At 44.4% G+C, this 23,488-nt stretch overlaps 1 protein-coding gene and 1 long non-coding RNA gene across 2 annotated transcripts in view; one reads left to right on the top strand and one right to left on the bottom strand.

Annotated features, from left to right (window-relative positions):
• Positions 1-23,488, bottom strand: part of HTR4 (5-hydroxytryptamine receptor 4) — a 303,493-nt gene that overhangs the window by 230,483 nt on the left and 49,522 nt on the right. The gene's annotated exons all lie outside the window — the stretch shown is intronic.
• On the top strand, positions 14,266-19,704 carry LOC114806609. The gene is made up of 2 exons (XR_003754656.1): positions 14,266-14,386; positions 19,597-19,704. It is a non-coding gene; the product is annotated as an uncharacterized LOC114806609 (long non-coding RNA).

Here is a 23,488-nt window from a genome sequence, read left to right as displayed (position 1 = left end):
TCTCTTCCCTCCTGTTTACACCGTGAACCCCATATGAGACAGGGACTGTGTCCAACATGATTAGATTCTATCTTCCCCAGTGCTTAGAACAGTGCCAGACACAGAGTAAGCACTTAATAAATACCATCATCATCTTGTTCCCCACCTTTCCATCACGGCCAGATAGAAGAAGTCTGTATAGGGCCTCACGGATCGAGCACAGGCCTGAAAGTCAGAAGCACCTGGGTTCTAATCCCTACTCTGTCATTTATGTGCTGTGTGACCTTGGACAAATCACTTAACTTCTCTGTGCCTCAGTTGTCTCATCTGTAAAATGGAGATTAAGACTGTGAGCCTCATGTGGGACGGGGACTGTGTCCAACCTGATTATCTCGTTTCTACCCCAGGTCCTGGAACAGTGCTTGACACATAGTAAGTCCTTAATGAATACTATTATTATTATTATTATTATTATTATTATATGTCTCATATAGGAAATATCAAGAATAGTCAGCATGCATGTGGCATTAGAGATATGGCAGATTCTCTACTTAGAGATCATAAAGCAATTGTTTCCGGAAAGACAACTGTCTTTCCTACCTTGAAAAGTCATCTTTTTCACGAGTGTTTTTTCTGGCTATTTCTTTGGTCTGAAAACTCACTCAAACCTGTGGGTAAGTTTTAGTCATTCTTGTGGTAGGGAAAACACTGCTGTTTGTGAATAAGATCTTCCTGCCGCTGTTGATTCTGCAACAGTAATGTGTAGTTGAGAAGCTGTGGTGGACAAACTTCACTGAATTTCCTGGATTTGACAGTTTCAGTTCTGTGGAGGGGTCGCCCGATTACAACAAAAATGTAGTTTTTGTAATGTAACGGAAGATGAGGCTCAATCAATCAATCAAGAGTCTTTTTAGAGTGCTTACCGTATGCCAAGCACTTTACTAAGCCCTTTGGGAGAGTACAATATCATAACCTGGGTAGAAACATTCCCTTCCCACAACGAGCTTACAGTCCAGAGCGGGGGAAATAAACTGGAGAAGCTGGTTTATTATCATTAAAGTACTCATTGTGGATCTCCAGGTTGTTTCCCAATTCCCATTTGAGCACCTTTGCATCAACTGAACTCTTGTGTGCTCACAACCACGTGGACCACTTCTGTACATATTCATTCATTCGATCGTATTTATTGAGCGCTTACTGTGTGCAGAGCACTGTGCTAAGCTCTTGGGAAGTGTAAAATGGGGATTAAAAACTGTGAGCCCCACGTGGGACAACCTGATCACCTTGTATCCCCCCCAGCGCTTAGAACAGTGCTTTGCACGTAGTAATGCCACCATTATTATTATTATCATTCAGCAATAAAGAAAGACAATCCCTGCCCATACCGGGCTTACAGTCTAGAATACAGTCTATATTGACGTCAGACTTATTATTTAAGCACTAATTCACACAAATGCTCACTCTTCCTTCTTTCAATCTGTAAATTATCTTAGTGTTGGATTCCCTCACTAGATCGTAAGCTCCTCTGGGTTAAGCTCACGCCTATCAGCTTTATTGCACTCTCTAAAGGGCTCAGTTCAGTGATCTGGATACCCTAGGTGCTCAATAAGTAGTCTTCATGGATTGATGCCTCTCATACTGGCTGGTTGCGTCTCCATTGTCTGAGGTGAACATGCTTTAGCTGTTGGCAAATTCTCTGATGATGGAAGGCTACCTAAAGGCTAGGTTAACCACTCCAAGCCAGCCAGGCAAATGTTCCCAGTGCCAGGGCCTGTCATTAGGGTGGGGCTTCGACAAGGCTTTGACGAATAATAATAATAACAACGATAATCACGGTACCTGATAAGCACTTACTATATAACAGGCACTGTTCTATATTAATCTGGTTGGACACAGTCTCTGTCCCAAATGGGGCTCCCAGTTTAAGTGAGAGGGAGTAGGATTGAATCCCCATTTTACAGATTGATTACTTAGAAGTTAAGCCACTTGCCCAAATGTCACACAGCAGATATGTGGCAGAACTGGGATTAGAACCCAAATTCTCTGATTGCCAGTCCCTTGCTCTTTCCATTAGGTCACACTGTTTCTCAGAGTGATGGGATTTGAGAAGAGCAGGGGTTTGAGGCCCTCCCAAAGGCTTGATATATTTCTCACTCGTTCAACCTTCACACCCTCACCCAGGTGTCAGCTTTCCAGTCTCGTTGACCTACTAATAAAGCTGTTACTATCGTCCTCCTCAGGAAGAAGCGTGGCCTAGTTGAAGAGCAGCGGCCTGAGAGTCACAGGAGAACTGGGTTTTAATCCCAGCTCCACCACTGGGTGATCATGGGCAAGCCATTGCATTTCTTTGTGCCTCAGTTTCCTCATCTACAAAATGGGGATCAAATCCCTGTTCTCCTTCTAGTCAGTCAGTTGAATTTATTGAGCACTTACTAGGTGCACTTTACTAAGCACTTGGAAGAATACACCGTAGCAGAAATAGCAGACTTGTAAGACTGTGAGCACCTTGAGGGACAGGGATTGGGCCCAGCCTGGTAATCTGGTGTCTCATACAGTGCTTGGTACACAGTAAGTGCTTAATGAATACCCTTATTATTATTAATTGAATAGGAGTACTTGAAGGGAGGGGATGGTTGTGGAGAAGTCAGAGAAACCATGAGGAAGTTTAGGCTATGGTTAATTCAAGACTAAGTAAACCGGATGGGGAGTTGGGGTGGGGAAGGGGAGGACTATGGGTGAGGTTGGTTAAGTATTTGTACGCCTGTAAATGACATTTCACGATTCAGTTCCAGAACAGGAACCTGCTAGAATACTCCCTGAGCCATATTCTGTACTATCCAAAGCTCCGGGACTACCTCAACTCTCCAGAACCTATGTCAAAGCAGCCATTTGGCTTGGCAACCCTGGTTCTCTCAAAGGATTTTACCGTGATCAATAAATCATATTTTCTGAAAGCTCAGTGGGTGCAGATCACTGATAGTAGTCTTTTGCAGACTAGGAAATTCTCTCAGATTTCCGTCGCCATCAGAGTACATTGGAGCAAACCTCTGTGAAAGTGAAGACAGGCACACCTAATTCTTGTCATTCATTCATTCAATAGTATTTATTGAGCGCTTACTATGTGCAGAGCACTGTACTAAGCGCTTGGAATGGACAAATCGGTAACAGAGACAATCCCTGCCCTCTGACGGGCTTACAGTCTAATCGGGGGAGACGGACAAGAACAATGGCAATAAATAGAATCGAGGGGATGAACATCTCATTAAAACAATAGCAAATAAACAGAATCAAGGCGATGTACATTTCATTAACAAAAGAAATAGGGTAATGAAAATATATACAGTTGAGAAGACGAGTACAGTGCTGAGGGGAAAAGAAAAGGCTTGTCAGAAAAGGCTGACCATGCCAAGCCCCAAATCCAGCACATGGTTCCTTAGGCAACCAAACCAAGGCACCTGTGGGCTAGATTTGCCTGACTCACCATCACATGATTAGGCTGTTGAGTCAATCAACCAAGCAATGGTATTTATTGAGCACTTACCATGAGCAGAGCACTGTACTAAATACTTGGAAGAATACAGTGTAATGAACACCTTCCCTGCCTAAGGCAGGATGCAAAAGATGGAGTAGTTTGTTTCTAAAGTGCAATAGACGCAGATACCTGGGATCCAGACCTTATTAAAGGGATAAACTCCAAGTTCCAAAATATCAATGGACTTTTCCAGTCAACAGCACTCCTGCTGAGTCAAGCGGAAAAGAGAAAGTAAGGTAAAGTGTATTGTATTGCTAAATCTAAGTGTTTTTCTCATTCAAATGTGGTTACCAGTGGTGATTTTTTTTCCACGTGTGCTAGTGTGCCTGGAAAGATTGAAAGGTGAGTGGCAATTTTTCACACTGGACACATTTTCAGATCATCTTCTGCTATACTATTGAATTTCCTGCCTGCAGTGCCTGGCATTGTTTTTGATGTTGTTGCTTGGCATCCAATTATTCTCTAAATTTCTGCTCTGTAGTAATCACCATGTTCCTAATTGCTTCAGGTCCTGTTGGTCTATGGGATTGTCAGCAGTCCACAACTTTGCCGCACTGATTCTTGCACTGTTTTTAATTTCATCCTTAAAATGTTTCTTTTGCCCCCTTATCACTCCCTGCTCTTTATATTTTCGTGCCTGAAGTTCTATTCACAAAACAGGCATGTAGGCATCTTGTTATCATCGCTTCTTTCGCCTGGGCCAGGCAGATGATCAGCAACCACCACTGCTTATTGTTGTTGGAGTGTCTGTGCGCTAAAACTTCATTGCTTGTGATTCTATTCTATTATTTGATGGGGAGTAAGTGATATTTGTGATAAGTTCCCTTCTCACAGTCTGATTTACCGTTGGGCGCTACAGCTGCTCTGTAGAATTTTATTATATGAAGGTCGGATACATATTGGCTCTTATTCTCCCAGTGGTCGAGAGTTGTTTTCTTGATTTAATTTATTTCACCTTTATCCATGCTTCTCTGAGCAATGCACTGCCTAGGTTACAGAAATCAGTTTTTACATTCAAACTCTGTATTACTAACGGAAATGTTTGTAATGAATAAGGCTTCCCAGGCACAGGCAGGTAAATAACTCTGATCTTCATGTCATCTGTTAGACAATAGCTCTTTTCTGTATTTGTTGTTTGATCATTTGTATGTCTTTTTCATGTTCATCTGCACCACAACTGTCACCATCATCATCTAAACACTTAGTACAGTGCTCTGAACACGGTAAGCATTCAATAAATATGTTTGAATGAATCATTATCACCATCAGTGGTATTTACTGAGCACATACTATGTGCAGAACACTCTACTAAGCATTGGGCCTCTACTTGGATATCTTGCCAACACCTGAAACTTAATATGCCCAAAAGAGAACCCCTTATATTCCCACTTAAAGTCTGTCCTCTCCCTGATTTTCCTCTCCCTGTAGACAGCACCAACATCCATCCTGTTTTCACAAATTTGTAATCCTGGCGTTATCTTCAACTCATCTCTCTCATTCAACCCACATATTCCAACTGTCACTATATGCTGTCAATTCAACCTTCACAATATTGCTAAAATCTGCCCTTTCCTCTCCTTCCAAACTGTTACCATGTCAATCCAAGCATTTATCCTATCCTGCCTTAATTACTGTACATCTCCTTGCTGATCTCCCTGCCTCTTGTCTCTCCCTGCTCCAGTCTGTACTTGACTCTGCTGCCTGGATCATTTTTTTTTGTTTACAAAACCAGTCCACATTCCCCCACTCTGCAAGAACCTCCAGTGGTTGCCCATCCACCTCTGCAACAAACAAATTCCTTAACATCAGTTTCGAAGCATTCAATCACCGTGCCCCCTCCTACCTTACCTTACTCTCTCTACAACCTAGCCCTCACATTTCGCTCCTCTCATTCATTCATTCAGTCATATTTTTCGAGTGTGTGTGCAGAGCTAATTATAATTATTATTATTAGCACTTGTACAAGTCCGCAGTAGAAACGATCCCTGCCCACACCAGGCTTACAGTCTAGAGATGCCGCCCTGCTCCCTGTACCTCGATCTCACTGCCAACCTCTCGCCCACAACCTACCTCGAGCTTAGAATGCCCTCCCTCTTCACATCCGACAATTACTTTTTCCACCTTCAGAGTCTTACATCTCCTCAGGAAGCCTTCCCTGACTAAGCCCTCATTTCCTCTTCTCCTACTCCCTTCTGCGTAATCCTTGCACTTGAATTTACTCTCTTTATTCACCTCTCCGAGCCCTAGAGCACTTATGATCATATCCACAATTTATTTATATTAATGTTTGTCTCCCTCTCTCTGTACTCTCAGCTCATTATGGGCAGGAAATGTTTCTACTAACTCTGTCCTACTGTAACATTACAGTGCTCTGCACAGAGTAAGCACTCAAATATGATTGATCGATTGTATATTACAACAGACGGGGTAGACACGTTCCCTGCCCACAAAGAGCCGGCAATCTAGAAGGGGAGACAATTTAACAGTTGCTGTATAACTGTTTTAAGAGCTGCTGTTGAAACATCATCTGTAGAGCTGAAAATGTTTTCCAGAGAACTTGAATTCCTATTCTGATGCTAGTTTCTTGGTCTCTTGTAGTCTCGGTAAGCAGGTTGAACGGACTGAATTTATTACCTAATCTAACTTTACTATGTTATCATCACATGATTGTTTTAGGCTCTTGATTAAATTTCTCAAGGGAATCAAACATGAGAGTAGCTGACAAAATCCAGGCCTGATGATTTCGTCAGATGCCTACGTCATACTGCTTCTCAAGTCTTCTCATCCTTTCCCTGGACCGTCAGCAGGGCTCCAGTTAAAAGACAGCACAAGAACTAGTCTGAAAGAATGACTCGAAGATGTCATGGGAAGCAGCGTGGCTCAGTGGAAAGAACCCGGGCCTGGGGGTCAGAAGGATCTGGATTCTCCCAGTTTTGCCTAAAGGTCTTGATGCTGTTCTCTCCACCTCCCCGATAACTCATGTGCAGTTACATTTTATGTTGGCAAGTACAAGTGAAAGAATTGTACCAAATTTGCACATTGCCTAAACTATCAGGGCCATCTAAAAACAATAATGGTACTTGTTAAGTCCTTACTGTGTTCTAAGCACAGTTCTAATTGCTGGCGTAGATACAGGTTAATCAGGTTGGACACAGCCCCACATGGGGCTCATACTCTTAATCCCCATTTTACGGATGAGGGAACTGAGGCCCAGAGAAACTAAGTGACTCAGGTCACACAGCAGACATGTGGCGGAGCCAGGATTAGGATTCAGTTCCTTCTGACGCGCAGGCCTGTGATCTATCCACTAAGTCATGCTGCTTCTGTGTCTGTTAAGCACTTACTATCTACATCTCTATCCCGACTTTGAAAACTTGACTAAAGACTAATCCAACCTAACTCTAAGTTTCTAGTCAGTCCAACTTTCCCTTAGCCACTGTTTGTCTCTGTAATTGCAAATGTGCTTTTCTTCTTTTAAAAACGATGGTTAAACACTCATTATGTGCCAGACACTGGACTAAGCGTTCGTTTATCTTGTTTTATGCCATTGAGTCATGTCCAACCCTGGGCACCTCTGCCCCAGAATGCCCCACCTCCATCTGCCATCGTTCCAGTAGTGTATCCAGAGAGTTTTCTTGGTCAAAATACAGAAGTGGTTTACCATTGCCGCCTTCCGCACAGTAAACCTGAGTCTCCGGGTGAGTTTTGACTAGTAGCAGATTATTTTCCACTCACTAGCCGCTGCTCAAGCTAGGAATGGATTGGGTAGGCCTCTGCTTGACTCTCCCTCATGAAGTCAAGACTGGTAGCGTACTGGAAACTCCTCAGGTGCGACCCTGAGAGGGGAGTGCTCGTTTAGATACAAACTAATTGGATTGGACATAGTCCATGTCCCATATGGGGCTCATACTCTTAATCCCTTGACCTGATTTAATTGCTCACACTCTTAATTTGCACATTGCCTAAATTGTCAGTACTACCTACAACACTTCAAATGTTATTATTCCTCTCCGTCCTTGTTTGACCATTTTTACCTTACTCTGTTCCCCTCAATCAATTAATCAACCATATTTTTTTTGAAATGGTACTTATTAAGTGCTTACTCAGTGCCAGAAAGTCCATATCCCACACGGGGCTCACACTCTTAATCTCCAGTTGACAGTTGAGGTAATTGAGGCCCAGAGAAGTAATTAGCTGAGGGCCACACCTCAAACAAGTGCCAGAGCTGGGATTAGAACCCAGGCCCTTCTGACTCCTAGGCCCATGTTCTATCCATTAGGCCACGTACCTGAAGCTCACATACATATCCATTTTATACTTTATGCCTCTGCTACTAGTCATTTTTGAATATCCGCGTGTCCCATATTTAGCCTAATTTGGGTTAATCTGAAATTCAAACAATCAGTGAATCAATCAAGCATTTATTGAGCACTCACTGTGTGCATAGTACTCTGCTAAACACTCGGGAGAATATAACAGTTGAGAAGTCATCCACCCTGCTACATGAATTTGCACATGTTCACACACTCGCCCAGCAGGTCAGTCACAGCTCCTCAAGAGGGATGATGGTCCTTCTGGGATGGAAACTGGAGAATGTCCCGCAGGACACGGGGTCTTTTCCCACCCCTAACCCCCGAGATCAGGATCCTGGGCTCTGTGGACTGAACATGACCCTGGTCATTCGTTCCTCCCCCAGTGTCGGGCCAGCTTGACCTCAAGAACCTGTCCTCCCTGAATGAGGCTCACTAAATTAATCCGGTGTCACCTGTTAGAACAGTTCGCTTAGATTATATTATGTTTTGGGGGAAATAATATTTAAAGAACATCAGTCCTTTGATAAGAAAAAGTCCACCCTCATAATTCATTCAGTTGTATTTATTGAGCGCTTACTGTGTGCAAAACCCTGTACTAAGTGCTTGGGAGAGTTCAATGTAGTAATAAACAGTGTGGCTCAGTGGAAAGAGCACGGGCTTGGGAGTCAGATCATGGGTTCGAGTCCCGGCTCTGCCACTTGTCAGCTGTGTGTCTGTGGACAAGTCACTTAACTTCTCTTTGCGTCAGTTCCCTCATCTGTAAAATGGGGATGAAGACTGTGAGCCTCACGTGGGACAACCTGATGACCCTGTATCTACCCCAGCGCTTAGAACAGTGCTCCGCACATAGCGCTTAACAAATACCAACATTATTATTATTTAAACAGACACTCCCTGCCCACAGTGATCATAAACACAGAAGTCTAAAATCTTGGTGCCATCCTGTCTCCCCACCGTCTTCCATTTCTTAGGTTTTAATCTAGTGTCGAATCCTGCCAGCGTCCCAATCACAGTATCTCCCCGCTCTGCCCCATCCTCTCCACCAAATAGCTCCAGGCTGGTTCGTTCTAGTCATACTGTGGCTAGACTAGCCTCCTTGCTGGTCTCCCTGCCTTCAGCTTCTCCCTTATCTAATCTATACTTTCATTCCATCATTCATTCAATCGTATTTAATGAGAGCTTACTGTGTGCAAAACACCGCACTAAGCGCTTGAGAGCATACGATATAATAAAACAGTCACATTCCTGCCCACAACCAGCTCCCAGTCTAGAGGGGGAGATGGATAGTAATAGAAACAGATAGATTAAATAAATATGCTTGATGCCGTTGCTCAGACCACCTTCTCAGAGTACCACTTGGCACAAATCTTTCCATCCCTCCTATACCCCTCAACATTAAAAACTCTTTATTTTCGGTTTCAAGACTGTCCACTGACTTCCTCTTGCCTCATTTATCTTCCCTCTCTGCCCTCTACCGCTCAACCAATTGTATTTATTGACCGCTTCCTATGTGGAGAGCACTGTACTAAGCACTTGGCAGAGCTCTCTTCATTCCTCCTAATTCCTTCTGTCTCTCTCACCTTGATCCCCTCGCCCACATTCTTTGCATGGCCTAGTGGCAAGAACACGGGCTTGGGAGTCAGAGGTCGTGGGTTCTAATCCCGGGAACTGCCACTTGTCTGCTTTGTGACCTTGGGCAAGCCACTTCACTTCTCTGTGCCTCAGTTCCCTAATCTGTAACAAGGAGATTGAGACTGTAAATCCCATGTGGACCAACCGGATTACCCTTGTATCTACCCCAGTGCTTAGAACAGTACTTGGCACATAGTAAGCACTTAACAAATACCATCATCATCATCATTATCAACTCCCTCTTTCACCAAATCAGTCACATCACACTGCTCCCTCTCAGCCCCACAGCACTTACGTAATAATAATGTTGGTATTTGTTAAGCGCTTACTATGTGCCGAGCACTGTTCTAAGCGCTGGGGTAGACACAGGGGAATCAGGTTGTCCCACATAGGGCTCACGGTCTTAATCCCCATTTTACAGATGACGTACATATCTATAATTTATTTATATTAACGTCCGTCTCCCGCTTTAGACCGTAAATTCACTGTGGGCAGGGAATGTGTCTGTTATATTATGGTGTACTCTCCCAAGCACTTTTAGTACAGTACTCTGCACACAGTAAGTGCTCAATAAATAATGATGGTATTCGTTAAGTGCTTACTATGTGCCAAGCACTATTCTGAGCACTACGATTACCTCACTGACTGACTGACGCCCCACTTTCAATGGCCTTCTAATATCCCACCTCTTCCTGCCATAAGCCTTCCCAGCATAGTTCCCACCCTCCAAGTTTTTTAATCCCACCAGTGATCTCCAGCACTTATGCACATGTTTATACCTCCGCGCTTTTGTATATAGTCTATTTGATGGTGCATTCATTTACTTCCTTTGATTACTCTTTTTGTAAATATCTTCATATCTCTCTTCCCCATTAGAATGCAATCACCTTGTGGACCAGGGAATGTGCCACTTTTTTTGGTTTGTACTTCCCAAGTGTTTAGTACTGTGCATTGTATACGGGGGGTTCTCACTAAATTCTATAATTACTACCACTATTGCTATTACCCTTATTTCATGAATGGAAATTGTGGAAAAAAAAGTTATATCTGGATATTCTTCTGCATCCAGAAAACCTGGGAACATTTTTTTTTTGGTAGATTCTTTATGCTTTTTAAAATGGATCCTCCATTGCCTTTGTTCAGGATTTCATGCCAGTAATATTGAATCAAGTGCCACTTCAAAAGCTCATGGAAAGAAAATTACACAGAATTAAAGAAAGAACACCATATTTCCCCTGATGCCAGTAATCATGTTTTATACACTTGCTCTTCAAACTAATTCTCACTTTCCCCACTAGATCTATTGGGTTTTTTTTGCAGTTGGGAGAGCAAGGGATATCCCCATACCAAATCAGTCCATTCATTTGATCAATCGATCGATCAGTCATATTTCTTAGGTGCTTGCTGTGTGTGCAGAGCACACAACTAAGAGCTAGGGAGAGTACAGTGAAACAATATAATAATAATGATGGTATTCAGAGTTGGTAGACACGTTCCCTGCCCACACAGAGGTTACAGGCTAGAGGGGAAGACAGACATTAATAAAAATAAATTATGGATGTGAGCAGTGTGGCTACTGCTGTTGACATTCTTGGTGGTTTGAGTAAACCTCTGTTATTCTTGCCATGAGTAAATAGCATCATGTCCTCTCCCTGTCTTATTTACATGCTATAAATCACATTCCAAACCAGTCGGTGCCCAAGGATGCAACGGGCAAAATGGCTCCCAACTTCTGGTTCACTTTCTTGGGAGAAGGGGAGGTTGCAAGTAGGATGGTACTTGTCTACTGGCCCTGCCGAAGCCCAACGGGGCAGCGTGGCTCAGTGGAAAGAGCACGGGTTTGGGAGTCAGAGGTCATGGGTTGGAATCCCTGCTCTGCCACTCGGCAGCTGTGTGACTGTGGGCAAGTCACTTCACTTCTCTGGGCCTCAATTCCCTCATCTGTAAAATGGGGATTAAGACTGTGAGCCTCATGTGGGACAACCTGATTATCCTGTATCTCCCCCAGCGCTTAGAACAGTGCTCTGCACATAGTAAGCGCTTAACAAATACCAACATTATTATTATTTCTTCACTTTTTTTAATGGAATTTATTAAGCCCTTACTATGAGTCAAGCACTGTTCTAAGCTCTGGAATAAATACAAGTTAATCAGGTCGGACACAGTCCCTGTCCCACGTGGGGCTCGTGGTCTCGGTCCCCATTTACAGATGAGGTAACTGAGAAACAGAGAAGTAAAGTGACATGCCCAAGGTCACAAAGGAGACTGGTGGTGGAGTTCACATTAGAACCCAGGGCCTCTGACTCCCAGGCTCATACTCTTTCCACTAAGCCACACTGCTTCCCACGTTCCTATCTCGTCTATCTTGCCACCGACCTCTTGCCCACATCCTACCTCTGGCCCGGAATGCCCTCCCTCCTCGAATCTGACAATTATTCGCTCCTCCTTGGATTACTCACACCTCCTCCGAGAGGCCTTCCCTGCCTAAACCTTCCTTTCCTCCTCTCCCTCTCCCTTCCGCGTCACTCTGACTTGCTCTCTTGATTCATTCCCGGCCCCGCAGTACTGACGTACATATCTGCAGTTTATTTATATAAATGTCCGTCTCCCCCTCTAGACCGTAAGCTTGCCGTGGCAGAGAATGTGTCAGTTGTTGGACTGTACTCTCCCAAGCACTTAGTACAGTGCTCTGCACATAGTAAGTGCTCAATAAATACGATTGAATGAATGAACACTCCTCTCTTGGGGTAGGAGACCCAATTATTTCCCTCCCTAACTCTCTGTCTTACAACTGAATCTCTCTTTCAGGGCCAGACCACTTCTCCTTCCCCTCACCCCCAGACACTAGGGATGGAGCATGTTGGTGTGTTGTGATCAGAAGATTTAAAAAAAAAAATTTTTTAATGTTTTTTGTTCCTGGTGGGCCCAGAACCTCCTTCAATCAATTAACCAATCAGTGGCATTTATTGAGTGCTGGCTGCGTGCAAATCACTGTACTAATTGCTTGGGACAGTATAGAAACAACAGAGTTGATAGAGGTGTTGCCTACCCCCCAGGAGCTTACAGTGTAGATGGGGAGACAGACATTAACATAAATAATTGCAGCATGGCTTAGTGGAAAGAGCACCAGTTTGGGAGGCAGAGGTCATGGGTTCTAATCCCGGCTCCGCCACTTGTCAGCTGTGTGACTTTGGGCAACTCACTTCACTTCTCTGGGCCTCAGTTACCTCATCTGTAAAATGGGGATTAACTGTGAGCCTCACGTGGGACGACCTGAAGACCCTGTATCTCCCCCAGCGCTTAGAACGGTGCTCTGCACGTAGTAAGTGCTTAACAAATACCAACATTATTATTATGTGCGTGATTGGTTGATAGGACAACATACGGTTGTGACCACACATGTATGAACATGTACTCAATTATTTATTTTGAAGAATCTAGCTGTAAATATTTGTATGTACTTCCCCTATTAGAGGGTAAGCTCCTTGAGGGTGGGGAAAGTGTCATTTATTCTTCAATCAATCAGGAAGCTGCGTGGCTCAGTGGAAAGAGCCTGGGCTTCGGAGTCGGGGGTCATGGGTTCGACTCCCGGCTCTGCCACTTGGCAGCTGGGTGACTGTGGGCAAGTCACAACTTCTCTGTGCCTCAATTACCTCAACTGTAAAATGGGGATTAACTGTGAGCCTCACGTGGGACGACCTGATGACCCTGTATCTACCTCAGCGCTTAGAACAGTGCTCTGAACATAGTAAGCGCTTAACAGATACCAACATTATTATTATTATTACTGATCATACTGTGGGCAGAGCAATTTGGGTTAAGCATTTGAGTGAGAACAACAGTTTGTAGACCTAATCACTTCCCTGAAGGAATTTACAGTCTAGTATTAACCAAGTGTTTAATACAAAGCATCAGCCCACCGTCTAGCTGGTGCTCAATAAATCCTACAAGTGGGAGTAGTAATAATAATAATTGCATTTGTTAAGCACCTACTATGTGCCAAGCACTGTTCTAAGCGCTGGGGTAGATACGAGGTAATCCGGTTGTCCCGTGTGGGCCTCACAGTCTTAATCCCCATTTTACAGATGATGTAACTGAGGTCCAGAGAAGTAAGCGACTTGCCCAAAGTCACAGAGTTGACAAGTGGGGGATCCGGGATTAGAACCCACGACCTCTGACTCCCAAGCCGGAGCTCCTTCCACTAAGCCACGCTGTTAAGCGCTCACTGTATGCCAGGTACTGTTCTAAGCTCTGGTGATAGAAATATTAGTAATAGTAATAACTGAGAGAAAAACTGGGGACAGCAGCAGCATCATCCAGAAGTTAGAAAGGCAGTTTGGTCTAATGGATAGAGCATGGAACTAGGAGTCGGAAGGACCTGGGTTCTAATCCTGCTCTGCCACGTGTCTGCTGTGTGACTTGGGCAAGTCACTTTACTTCTCTGTGCCTCAGTCCCTCATCTGTAAACTGGGGGTGAACACTGGAAGCCCCATGTGGGACAGGGACTGATCAGCCAACCTGATTAGCTTGTAACTAACCCGGTGCTTAGAACAATGTCCGGCACACGGTAAGCGCTTTAACAAATACTGCGATTATTATTATTATTATTATTGTTAATGCTGGGTCAGGGAAGTGAGTGGGTGGGATTATGTGCAGGGACCAGGTGGGATCAGGGTGAGGTTGGATAATGAGGTTGGGAGGGGCTAAGATTTAGTCACAACGTTCTGTTGGGGGGGTTTGCTTTGTTGGGAGCTGGGCCGTACATTCTATTCCATCACCTGGATCCGACCTCAGTAATATGATTCTACCCCAGTTCTCGGTACAGTGCAGGGCACATAGAAAATGCCACTCATCATTTTTATTATTTCTCCCTGCTCAATCGGAGTGTGTGACATTAGAGAGCCATAGAAGTCCAACCAGCCCACAGCACGTATGTAATTATCTGTAATTTATTTATTTTCATTGATGTCTGTCTCTTCCCCACCCCCCAACCTCCCCGCGTCTAGGCAGTAAGCTTGTTGTGGGCAGGTATGTCTGTTAATTGTTTTTATTGTACTCTCCCAAGTGTTTAGTACAGTGTTCTGCACAGAGTAAATGCTCAATAAATGCAATTGAATGAATGAATAAGTAAAGACTTCAGGGAAAGTTGGTTAATTGACCTTTGAAATGTTTCTAACCTCTTTATCTAGCCACTTGGCTAATGAATCAACACTCTGCCTTTCTTGAATTACTTTTTGAATTGCGGCAGCTGTTATCAGCAGAGAGAAGCAGACAGAGTTAGAGGGGAGGAGAAGGAAGCGGAGAAGAGGGAAGGTGCCATCAATAATGATCCTGGAAAGAGAAAAGCCTTTATAGGGCAAGTCGAAAGAGACAGAGCCAACCAATCAATCAATTAATCAGTGATATTTATTGAGCACTTACCATGTGCGGAGCACTGGATTAAATGCTTGGGAAAGTACAACAGAGTTGGTAGACGCTTTCCCTGCCCAGAGTGAGCTCCGCGTCTCATCCACAGGCCCCCACTGGTAGATTTTCCTGGGCTCAGTGCTCTGAGGGGGGAAAGTCATTCCCTAAAAGGGAAAGTTAGAAGCAGTTTCCTGCAAATCCACTTCTTCTACTCCTCTTTGTCCATGGGAACCATGTGATAGAAGCTTACTGAGGGCAGGAAACATGTCCATCAACTGTTGAAGTCTCCTATACTCTCAGTACAGTGTTCTATACATAATACACGCTCAATAAGTACCATTGATTATGATAATGACATGTTGGACTGGGGTCCTCTAAGACACAGGGAGGTGAGGTGGCAAGGTATTTAAATCCACAGGTGGAGGGAGTGGGAGGGGGAAATAGAGAGCAGAACTTCCACCCTTTAATCATATCTGTAATGTATTCATATTGATGCCCATCTCCTTCTGGAGACTGTAAGTTCATTTTAGGCAGGGACTGTGTCTACCAGCTCTGTTATATTTTTATATCGCACTCTCCCAAGCACTTATTAGAGTGCTCTGCACATAGTAAGCATTCAATAAATATGATCGATTGATGGATGGATGGATTGATTTTTAAACCCCGATTCCCCACTCGGAAAGGTTCCCAGACACCTTTCTAAAGTGTTCCTGGTCATGTTTTACCTGGGGAGGTTTCAGCTGAAGTATTGCTCTGCTCTGGGAAGCCAAAAAAGGGAAGAGCTGAAAGTGGGGATTGAACAGCATCCCTGAAATTCAGGGCCAAGGGGTGGGTGTCATGCAGGGTGAAGTTGAGAGCTAATTTTAAAAAGGCAACTTTGGATTTATTCATTTTTAATTATCAATCCATCAATGGTCTTTACTGAGTGTTTACTGTGTGCAGAACAATTTACTAAGCGCTTAGGAGAGTACAGTATAAGAGAGTTTGGTAGAAATGTTCCTTGCCCACAAGGACCTTAATAGTCTAGCGGGGGAGACAGACCTTAAAATAAATTTACAGAAAGGGGAAATGGCAAAGTGTAAGGATAGGTTACATAAATGCTGCGAGATTCAGGGTGGGGTGAATCATGGCAATTATTTAGCTCTAACTATCGGTAACTGCTGGGATAGACAAAGTCCCTGATCTACAAGGGCTCACACTCTAAGGATCTAGCAGGTAGATTTTTATTTCTAGAGAATAAAAAGTGAAAGGGAGTCAGGAGAAAAGTCAGAATCATTTGAGCAACTCAGGACAAGCAGTGCTGCCTCATGGAAGGCATGAAAATTTTCAGGGATCTCTGCCCAGTGGTCAAATAGCAGTAGACACTTTTAGGAGTTAGGAATCAATCAGTGGTGTTTATTGTGTGCTTCCTGTATACAGAGTCTGGTACTAAGCACCTCAGAGTATGATAATAATAATATTTGTTTAGAGCTTACTATATGCCAAGCACCTTACTAAACACTGGGGTAGATACAAGATAATCAGGTCCCACATGGGGCTCCTAGTCTAAGTTGGAGGGAGAAAAGGGATGAATACAATAATAATGATATTTGCTAAGCGCTTACTAGGTGCCAAGAACTGTTCTAAGCACTGGGGTAGACACAGGGTAATCAGGTTGTTCCACATGGGGCTCACAGTCTTAATCCCCATTTTACAGATGAGGAAACTGAGGCACAGAGCAATTAAGTGACTTGCCCAAAGTCACACAGCTGACAAGTGGAGGAGCCGGGATTAGAACCCACAACCTCTGACTCCCAAGCCCGCGCTCTTTCCACTAAGCCCCGCTGCTTCTCTATATCCATTTCGCAGATGACTCCTTGAGCTTGTCGTGGGCGGGGAATGCGTCTACCAACTCTGTAGTCCTCTCCCAAGTGCTTAGTACAGTGCTCTGCACACAATTAAGCACCCAATAAATACAGCTGTTTGAGAAACTGAGGCCCAGAGAAGTGAAGCGACTTGCCCTATATAGAGTGCTCTTTCCACTAGGCCATGCTGCTTCTTCTAGAACAGCAAAGAATGAATAGACATAATCTCTGCCCTCAAAGACCCGACAACCTAGAGGACGGCAGAAAATGTCCTACGAGAATATCAAAGCACCATCAGAAGCCAGCTTGTAATTTAAGTTCAAGCATATCGGGCAGCCAGCTATTGTTCTATAAAATCTGCATCACATGGTTTAGTGATCAGGGAAGTAACTCAACACGGTACCAGCCGTGAACTGAATGCAGACTCTGGACTGGTGAAAGAAGGAAAATATTCATGAGATGACCAAAGAGAGCCAGCAATTTCAATCTGACAGCAATTACTGTTCCTAACTAAAAGAATAGTTTGATTTCGATTAATTTCTGAGGAAAATCCCTCAGAAGGTGGCTGTGTTTTAAAAGAGAGCAGGAGAAACGATTTCATAGCTATAATAGAGAATATCCATTCAGTCGATCATTGAGCGCTTGCCGTGTGCAGAGCACTGTACTAAGCACTTGAGAGAGTAAAATACAACAATAAACAGATATATTCCCTGCCCACAAAAACCTAAAAGTCTAGGGGGCAGGGTGTGGAAAGACAGACATTTAATATAATATTATAATAATAATAATGAATTAGTAAATAGTTATGTACATAAGTGCTCTGGGTCTGGGAGAGGGGAAAAACAAAGGGAACAAGTCAGGGCAATGCAGAAGGGGGTGGGAGAAGAGGGGGAAAATGGGGGGGGGGGTGGAAATGGGGAGTGGGGCTTAGGAAAGGCCATGAAAGGAGAAACTATAATTTGATAATCCTGAAATTTTAGGATTTTAGAAAGGAAAAGGAAAATGTCGAGAGATTCAGGTTTCACGGAAGAAATCGGGTTGCAAAAATGTATCTCCTGCCTATCCAGCAGTATTGAAAACTGAAGACAAAGGTGTAATTCTAGCAGATTCCTTCATTAGAATTTATAGAAATTCTGGAGGTGGATGAACCTGTTTTAAACAAAATCATTATAATCTGTCAAGTAGCTGGAACTAATTTATTACATTATCATTTGATGGACAAGGTTACATGGCAGAGAATAACAAGAATTTGGTTGAGGTGAATCAAATAAAAAAAGTGACAATACATTGAGAATGGAAATAGTATGAAATTTAAAAAAAGTGTGGTAGGTTATAATAATTTTGCATTCATTTATCATTACAAAAGGATTACAGGAACCAAAAAGAAACAGTATGTACAGTAGATTCAAATGAATGCAGCAAAAGAGAACAATTTACAGTGGAAAAGACAAAAAAGAAACTTTATTATGAGACAGGCATCAGTTATGACCGACACAGGTGCTTACAGTGTGCTTAGCACTGTTCTGAAGAGGTGGGTAATTACAAGAAAATCAATTAAGGCACACGGAGAGGAAACATTAGAATAACTGGAACCAGATGAGGCTGGAGTATTGAATAAATGCTGAATTTCATTTTTTTTTTCCTGGACATGGGGGCTCGAGTAAATATTATGTCTCCAGAGTTACAAGTTAAAAATTAAACCAAAATATCTGATGTTCAGAGAGAATACTCAGCTCAAATACATAAAATAGCCTGCTGACAACGGGCCCTTGAAAAATACCAGTTCAGTTTAAAAAGAAGGAAATGGTAAAAAACTTATTGTTTTGGGGGCATGATGTTGTACTCTGGGGACAAGATTACCAATAACAAGGTCCTGGAACTGAGCTCTCCATAGTTCTATGAGCACTTACTGGGGGCAGAGCACTGCGCTAGATGCTTAGGAGAGAACAGTACAATAGAACTGGTAGACAAGTTTCCTACCCACAAGGAGCTTACAGGCTGGGTGGGGAGACAGATGTTAAAATAAATATTGGATGTGTCCTTAAGTACTGGGGGGCTGAGCGTGGGGTGAATATCAAGTGCTTAAAGAGTACAGATTCAGATGCATAGGTGACAGAGAGGGCATGGGGGAAATAGATCAACTGGGCAGGCTGTATATGGAAAGTGGATGCCAGCAAGATACCCAAGCACCTGCTGTATGGTGAGGTCTAAGGGGTCAGATGCAAGCCAGGGGGATGGACCTTCTCACGGTACCTCAATCTCATCTATCTCGCCTCTGACCTCTGGCCCACATCCTGCCTCTGGCCTGGAACGCCCTCCCTCCTCAAATCCAACAGATAATTGCTCTCCCCACCGCCGACCTCAGGGCCTTATTTGAGGCCCATCTCCTCCAAGAGGCCATCCCTGACTAAGCCCTGCCTTCTCTTCTCCCACTCCCTTCTGTGTTACCCTGACTTGCTTCGTCTATTTATCCCCCTTCCCAGTCCCGTAGCCCTTATGTACATCTCCGTAATTTATTTATGCATATTAATATCTGGCTCTCCCTCTAAACTGTAAGCTTGTTGTGGGCAGGGAATGTGTGTTCATTATTCACAGTAAGCGCTCGATAAATAAGAATGAATGAATGATTGAAAGAAAGAATTTTAAGATCTAGAGTTCAAACGCTGTAACACAGCAGTGCTTTGTTGGGAGCTGAACGGAGGAGATAGACCAGCCCGACAGGTAATAGTCGAGCCAGACTGCCCTCCTTGAACAAAGGTTTCGCAAAGTTTGGGCGATTAAAAGGCGAGCTTGAAAATAAAGTCAGACCCTGTGTGGGACAAGCCCATTAGAGCAGCAAAGACCTATCTTGGCACGCAAAATGAGTATTTGCCTTATATCCCTCTTTTAGGCCACACAAGCTCACGTGGATAGATTCTCTCGTCATCAGTAGTGTCATCTCGAAAACCAAAGGCAACTATATACACGGTGTTTGGATTAAATAAAAGAGTGTACAACCTGCCCCGGGAAAGCTGGGTAAATATTGAAGATAGATTTCCAGAGAGATTTGAAGGATAGGGAAGTTACACTATACAATTGAGTTCAAGAAAGAATACATTCAGATCATAAGTGCTCAAGGAAAAGTATTTTATTTGAAAGAAAATATGAAAAGAGGGGCTTGAGTAAGAAGTGCAAGGATTGATAAATTAAACAGACCCAAATGAACTCCAAGCAATTGCAAACATGACTGTTACAAGAGATGAGAAAGGGTTTCAGAAGCCATCAGACGTGTTTAACGACGCTGGAACATGATTCAGAATTGGGCACAGAAACAAAATACTTCAGATTTTAGTGTACTAGTATTGGAAAGAATGTCAACAGAAAGTCTTTTTCAAGTTGAAATAATTGCTAAAAAGAGCATCAGCCCTTGATAAATTTTGTTAGCTGTAGGCTACTATGGTCAGTCTCTAGTGAGAGACATTCAAAGCAACCAAATCATCCTGTTGAGCAGTGTGGCCTAGTGGAAAGTGCACGAGCCTGGGAATCAGAGGACCTGGGTTCTAATCCCGGCTCTGCCACTGACCTGCTGGGCGTCCCTTAACCTCTCTGAGCCTCAGTTCCCTCATCTGCGAAACTTTCTCTTCCAAACCACATTGCCCTCCAGCCAGACAGGCCTGTGCTAGCGGAAGAACTTTCCCTAATTCTCCAACAGCATTCTACCCCCAAAATGTAATGAAATGTGGTACACAAAACGGAAGGTATTTGGTTTACTATAAAAACTGCAGGCTAGACTGTAAGCTTATTGTGGGCAAGGAATGTGTCTGTTTATGATGGTATTGGACTCCCCCAAGCGCTTAGTACAGTGCTCTGCATTGTGTAAAAGCACTCAGTAAATTGTATTGATTGACTGCAGGGCCTAGAATATTTATCTGAGATGTAACCCTAGAACCGTTTATTAAACTATTCCTCAGTGGATTTGCTATCGGTGACAGAGTTTCAGTGCAGTTATGCTTGCCCACTCCCGTTCTTTCAGTTCTGACTACGCTCACCATTCTCTGCAGCTGAAAATCTCCCAGTTCAAAGCCTGTGGAAGCTTTGTGGACCCAGAGCGCCGTGGATCTATCTGCGATATAGCCTGAGGGGTTGAAATAAGAGAAACCTGTTCTCATTTTCCTTGGTCCCTAAAGGAAGGGCCAGAAAGCTCAGGACTGTCCAGCCCACCAAAGCCCCGCTCCTTGAACGCCCCTGGGGTCGTGACCGGTCTCTAAGGACAGACTCCAACTCAGTGACGGTTACGGTGATTTGAATTTCTCTATCATCGATCTCTGAGAAGAGCAAAGAACTTGGCAGTGCTTTGTTTTTCTTTCATCTCCTCTGAGGAAGTCCGTTTCACCCCACGTTGGAGTGCTCCCTTACCTTCAGCCCGTTTCTTCCCACCATAGTGGAAGGAAGTGCTAAGATGAACTGGGGGGTTCCAAATCTCATATGATGGTGGTGATTTTTAGGGAATTGTCTCCCCACCCAAAGAATGCAGGGAGGAAACCGTTAGGATCTTGCTTTAGGCCAAGGTGATGGGATGGAACCCATCAGCCGTAGTGGCAGTAAAAGGCAACGAAAAGGAGGACGAGAGTGAGCTCCTTTTTAAAGACGACCAACTAAGCTAAAGAGTTGGCTGGGACCAAGCTGACGTGAGGCCCAGCTGCGGACCCGGGTGTTTAATAGAGTTTCTCTCCGTTATACCGCTCTGGTTTTCCAGGTGACCGTATGTCAGAGAAGCAGCATGACTATGTGGAGAGAGTACAGGCCTGGGAGTCAGAAGGACCTGGGTTCTAATCCCAACTCTGCCACTTGTCTGCTTTGTGACCTTGGGCAGGTCACTTCACTTCTCTGGGCCTCAAATCCCTCATCTTGTAAAGTGGGGATTAAGAGTGTGAGCCCATGGGGGACAGGGACTGTGTCCAACCTGATTAACTTGTATCTACCCCCACGCTTAGTACAGTGCCTGGCACATAGTAGGAGCTTAACGAGTATCATAAGTATTATTATAATTATTACAGCTCAGAATGTTGTAAAGTCACAGCGGGACCTAGTGGAAAAAGCATGGGCCTGGAAGTCAGAGGATCTGGGTTCTAATCCCAGCTCTGCCACTTGCTTGCTGTGTGACCTTGGGCATATCACTTGACTTCTCTACGTCTTAGTTTCCTCAACTGTAAAATGTCGATTCAATACCTGTTCTCCCTCCTACTTAGAATGGGAGCCCCAAGTTGGGCAGGGCCTCTGCCCGACCTGATTAACTTGTATCTACCCCTGCTCTCTCCACTGTTTGATCATCTAGTACCTCTGTGACAGTTTATACGTTTCCTTTGTGAACTGAGCAAAAATAAGCAACACTTGTTGTGGGAGAGGGTGATTTTTAAAGACCACCACAAATACGGTCCATAGACAGAAGAGGATGATAAAACAGCGAATCAAGGCCCTCCACCTGTCACCGGGGCCGCCAGCTGCCAATCACTGCTTCGACACTGCTTCCAACGCTCCGCAGATCGGAGGCGGTGCCAGCAGATTGGCAACAGTGGCAGTTGAGGAGCTGCAAGGGGGAGTGGAGCCACCACAACCCTGGGTGATGGCAGGGAGTATTGTCTCTTCTAGTCACCCTTTTCCCCTCTCCCTTCATATTTATCTCTTCCCTCTCTTCCTGCCCTCCTTTTCTCTCTCTCCCTTCCCCCCACCTCTCTCCTTCTTTCCTTTTCTTACTCTCTCTGGGCCCCCTCCCTCACTGACTCCATCCTTTCTCTCCCCTGCCCCTCTCCCTCACAGCTTCAGACCCAGATCCCACCATGGGTAGCAAGATGCCATGGATGGCAAGACCTGAATCTAGACCTTAGGAAGGGGTCCAACTGCATTCCCCGCCCCCACAACCATCACTCTACCACTATAGCCAAATTAATAACTGATTTAACTCTCCCCGCCCACCATAGCTACTTTTTAAAATTCATTCATTCAATAGTATTTATTGAGCGCTTACTAGGTGCAGAGCACTGTACTAAGCACTTGGAATGTACAGATAGGTAACAGAGACAGTCCCTGCCCTTTGACGGGCTTACAGTCTAATCGGGGGAGATGGACAGACAAGAGCAATAGCAATAAATAGAATCAAGGGGATGAACATCTCATTAAAACAATAGCAAATAAATAGAATCGAGGTGATGTACATTTCATTAACAAAATAAATAGGGTAATGAAAATATATACAGTTGAGCGGACGAGTACAGGGCTGAAGGGAGGGGAAGGGAGAGGGGAAGGAGCAGAGGGAAATGGGGGAAAAGAAGGTTTAGCTGCGGAGAGGTGAAGGGGGGGTGGTAGAGGGAGTAGAGGGAGAAGGGGAGCTCAGTCTGGGAAGGCTTCTTGGAGGAGATGAGCTGTAAGTAGGGTTTTGAAGAGGGGAAGAGAATCGGTTTGGCGGAGGTGAGGAGGGAGGGCGTTCCGGGACCGCGGGAGGACGTGGCCCGGGGTTCGACGGTGGGATAGGCGAGAACGGGGGACGGTGAGGAGGTGGGCGGCAGAGGAGCGGGGCGTGCGGGGTGGGCGGTGGAAAGAGAGAAGGGAGTAGAGGTAGGAGGGAGCAAGGTGATGGAGAGCCTCGAAGCCTAGAGTGAGAAGTTTTTGTTTCGTGCGGAGGTCGATGGGCAACCACTGGAGGTTTTTAAGAAGGGGAGTGACAGGCCCAGAGCGTTTTTGCAGGAAGATGAGCCGGGCAGCGGAGTGAAGAATAGACTGGAGCAGGGAGAGAGAGGAGGAAGGGA

The sequence above is a fragment of the Ornithorhynchus anatinus genome, chromosome X1, assembly GCF_004115215.2.
Source record: "Ornithorhynchus anatinus isolate Pmale09 chromosome X1, mOrnAna1.pri.v4, whole genome shotgun sequence".
NCBI lineage: Eukaryota > Metazoa > Chordata > Mammalia > Monotremata > Ornithorhynchidae > Ornithorhynchus > Ornithorhynchus anatinus.
Note: the sequence above shows the minus strand (reverse complement) of the source record. Positions and strands in the feature narration are given on the sequence as shown.